Source organism: Amblyomma mixtum, chromosome 3, assembly GCF_055824585.1.
Source record: "Amblyomma mixtum isolate Tamu chromosome 3, ASM5582458v1, whole genome shotgun sequence".
Classification (NCBI taxonomy): domain Eukaryota; kingdom Metazoa; phylum Arthropoda; class Arachnida; order Ixodida; family Ixodidae; genus Amblyomma; species Amblyomma mixtum.
This window is the reverse complement of record NC_143014.1, coordinates 218,970,583-218,975,093: the sequence shown is the minus strand read 5'-3', so window position 1 is coordinate 218,975,093 and position 4,511 is coordinate 218,970,583. Positions and strand designations below refer to the sequence as shown.

The following is a 4,511-nucleotide window of genomic DNA, read 5'->3' as shown; positions in this document are numbered from 1 at the left end:
TACAAGAACAGCCGGCTTTTTTAAGTGTGGCAAAGGGTCGCTGGCGCAAGGAAACCATACGTAACTGTGTGCTTTGGCACGCTAAATCACCATCGTGCTACCAACTCCTCTAGAGACTGGTTTGTTGACACTGCCTTGCAGGTCAACGTTGAAGCGATATATAGGTGCGTGCACGGGAGAGGCGGTCTCATCCCTGATCAAGCAGTGACTCCACAAGGAAGCAAGGCAGCACTCTGAAAAGGTAAAACATTTCTGCTAATAATTGAAAGAGTTAGTTAAGTTTATATGTTAATCTCTGCAGGAACAGTGTGGCTCGCTGATTATGGATGGAATGTCACTGAAGAAAGCCACCACGTATCACAAGCTGTCGGATGCTGTTCATGTCCTGGTGAACATGGGTGGCGTGGAGCCGATTATGGCCTCCATGATGAACTGGCGACCCACCTTTTTTGCTTTGTGTTTGTTGGACTGGCCAATCATTACAGGTATATAAAACTTTCAGCTGTGTTCCTAGATTGGCAGATAATTGGTCTGAGAACTTTAACGTCTTGGAAGTACTAAAGCGTAGCAAATATCTGGCAATTGCATTTTTTTTTTGCAGGCTACCAGTCGGGTATTATTTTACCAAGGCCCTAACTGGGGAGCAACTTTAAATTCTTGCGGTCAAAGTAATGAAATCAGTTGAAGATGCAGGACTTCAAGTGGTGCGACTTATTGCGGACAACCACCAAGCCAACTGCAAATTTTTTTCAAGCTTGTCAGATGGCTCTATCCGACCTGTCATCACGTGAGTGTCATCATTTAACATCCCATGTAATGTACATTTTACTCTCAATATTTGTGGACTACATCCTCTGTTGTAGGTGCGTATAAAAAAGCATTAGATGCATGTGCTAACTTAACTCCCGTTTTTTAAACATCTCTTCTAGGCAACCTCTTGATTCAAGTCGGCGGTTGTATCTATCATTTGACTTCTGCCATATCCTCACAAACATCAGGTCGCAGTTTTAAAGGCGAAAGCCTTTCATGTCTCATCGTTGTAAGCAGCAGTTGTCGACAGAAATGTCACGCTTTTCAATTGGTCGAAACGGTCGTGACGTCACAGTGCGCGAATTTCAAACGGGGCCAATTGCACTTTGCCTACTAACCATGCAACCAATGAAAGGGATCGTATACTGATGCTCTAAGTAAGTGGGACTGAGCTTAGTTAATTGCCTAATTACTCAATTAGCCTAATTAACTTTCCAAGTCAGGCCATATAAATAAATAAAACCGAGTAGGAAATTGGCCGAGCACGGGCATGCTATCCACTCCGCCATGCCAGCTCGATGGTTTGGGAAGAACAAAGGTGCGTCTAGTGAATACGGTGTCTTAGCTCACTCCCATCCTCCTCCCTTCCCTTCCGGCGAGGTTGAGGTGTCCACCGAGTTATAAAAGACAGATACATTTCCATTCCTCAAAAACCAATTCACCGACGACCGAGGTAGAACCGAATGGGCGATGGCGTTCTATGAACTCCCTGGGAGCGTTGCAAGACGCTGTCGCGTTAACCACACATCAGTGACCGCACTTTAGGTCAAAAAAGTGCCCCCCTGAATTTTGACGGTTGTCCACCGAGATATGTGAGACAGTTACTGCGTAATTTCCTTTCCTCAAATACAATTTTCATTTTCTTCATTGCGGGCAATAGTTGTCCTTCTTCTTCCACTCCCACTTTCTCCCTTCCTCTACGATGCGGTTCAGGTGTCCACCGAGATGACAGAGAATTACTGCGCCATTTCCTTTCCTCAAAAAGCGTTCAAAAGGCAAGGCATCGTGCCGAACGGGTGGTGGCGTTCCGTGGACTCCCTGGCAGCGCTACAACACGCTGTCGCGTTCCACTCCTAAAGGCGAAGCTTAAGCGTCATCAATTAGCAGTTAATTAGTATTCAGGCACTAATCGATAATTAACCGTTAATTAGTGATTTGTCATCACTTAGTAATTAGTACTCAATTACATGTGACGCCACCATTGCCACAGAAGCAGTTAAAGTGGCGCGGAAAACGCTTTCGCCTCTACGCACTTTAGACAGTCAAAGTGCCCCCTTAATTTTGGATACAAAGAGGATCTTCAGGAATAAAGGAAAACTGATCCTGCCAGATTATTTAAGGTTACACAAAACTCTCTCGTTTTTGAATATTTGTTGCAATTTGCTAACACTTAATTTTTTTGTAGGTCGCTGTACAAGATACAAGAACGGCAAGGTGCTTTCAGGCTGGTACGATGCCTGACAAAATAACATCTGTGGCCGAGCAATTTCGAGAAAATGAACGTCAGTTGAGCCGTTGGCATTTTCTCACCACAGGTAAAATGTATATTGCTCACATTATATTGCTCCACCCTTCATAAATGCTTGCCACACTCTTATGTACCTTGCACAAGAAAGAAATCACTTGTGTCACTCAAATATACGCAGTGGTAGCTTGGGATTAAGCGTTAGACCAAAGTGATTATGCTTACAATATTTTTTCTTTCTTTAAGGTCACATCAGTCCTCAGATTCCTTTAGCAGCATGGGCATCGCCTTGGTGCTCCTGGATTTGATAAATGCCTGGCCACTGTAGAATTCATGGAGACTGTGTACGAATGGTTTGCCCTCCACAATGTCAAGAGCACCACTTTCCACATAATGAGCAGGGACGCCTGGAGGATGCCGTTCTACTGTGCAGAGGATGAGAGGTATGTAGTGATTGATAAAGTGTTTAATTTTTAAAAGTCTTATCTTGCACGTGAAGCCCATCGAAAAGCAGTGAAAAGTGATGCTCGTTTATATTTTTGAAACTATTTTTTTCATTTTGTAAATATATATTGCAATGAAAGCTCTGCTGTTTTTTCATGAGGTGTGTTCATGCATTTTTGTTTGTTTGTTTGTTTGTTTATTTTGTAGGCTTTCGTGGCTGGAGTCAGAGTGCTTGCAGTGCTTTGCTTCGTGGAAGGATGGCACCAGCCACAAGATGAAATTCCTAACGGCAGAGACGTACGAAGCGCTGAATGTGACAATGATGTCTACTGTTCTGTGCACAAAGCATCTCTTGAGTCAGGCTTCCCTTTGTTCTAACTGGCAAGTTTTCAAGTGACTATGTGGAGTCGTTGTTTTCCACAGTAAGGCAACTTAATGGGAGCAATGACCAAACTGACGCATACACGGCTTTGTCAGACAGCTCTACAAAAAATTCTGGTCACTGGGATCATTCACTCCTCGGCCAGTGGCAATGTTGGAAACGTGGTGGGCTCATTAGGGGCAGCACCGAATCTGCCTCTTGAAACGGAATGCAAGGCTACTCCAAGAAAGCATCTCCGAAAGTTTCTGCTCCCTCACCTGGCTGCTCTGGAACGCTACCCATGTATGCAGTGTATTCTAATCAATGTAAATCAGAAATAACTTCCAAGGAACTGCATGTTAACATGATAATGTTCGAGCTGCAGAAAGTGCATAGTACGCTGTCAGTCGCTTTTTTTTTGGAAAGCAATTTCCATGTTTTTTTTTACTTAATTCACTTTACCATGGGCCAGTTTTTAAGGGCTCTGTAGCAGGCACCAGTAAGGAAACAAAATCACTAATAAGTTCGCTGTCTTCTGGTGAATATGTTGCAACAGCACTGAAATACTTGAAGGTTGTCATTGCATTTTCTTACTTCATCCCTTATTTCCAGTCCCTCCGTAACAGAGCCTGAAGTCAAACACACTGGCATTGATTGCTGGCTTTCTTGTAAGAGCTATACAAGACAACATTGATTGCTCAGGGTGCCTTGGCAAGCTGTGTGCTCCATCATCTACCTCAACGACAACAGCCCTGATAGCTGGCATCGATAGAGGGGGGCTCTCCTACCCTACCCTTCCTTTTGTGGGTTTCGTTACAATCCTAGAGAATGCAGCTTCTAGAGTAGCTACAGAGCTGGTGAAAAGACCGCAGCCACTAAAACGGTTCGCAGCTGTGGTGCTACCGTCAGCTGCAAAAAATCCACTGTTTCAGTGCTCCATCGATGACAGTGTGGCCCTCAGAATGAGGCTTGTGAAGCTCGTGTGTCACAAATTCATGAGGCCCTTTCCCACTAACTTCACTGGCCAGCTGACTGAGAGCAAAGCAAAAAGAAAAATATTGAACAAGAAACCTTGCTCTCGAAAAGTACTGAAAGTATAGCACTTATTTCTGTGATGGCGCAATTAAGCACCACTGGCATTTTTTTTAAGCACATGCTTTTGGAATCATTTAAATCTGCATGAACAGAACACTCGCAGCTCAGCTCACCCTGAAAATTTCCACAAATATTGCATGCATTAAAGTTGACAATCTCGCCCTTTCAAAAGACTCATCACTAAAATTTGCGTTCAAAAGCTTAAGCGCACGACAAAAAACAAGCGGGAAGAGGCCGAGCTCGCGTATTCATCTAATATTGCACTGGACAGCCTGCCCGTCAAATACGTAACAAGGAGGAATGAACGTGCACGGGAGTCGAGAAGGGAGACTGCCA

At 44.1% G+C, this 4,511-nt stretch overlaps 1 pseudogene; it reads left to right on the top strand.

The window, feature by feature from the left end:
* The first annotated feature begins 322 nt into the window (after window positions 1-322).
* LOC149353720 (uncharacterized) lies at window positions 323-4,180 on the top strand (annotated as a pseudogene).
* The last annotated feature ends 331 nt before the right edge of the window (window positions 4,181-4,511 follow it).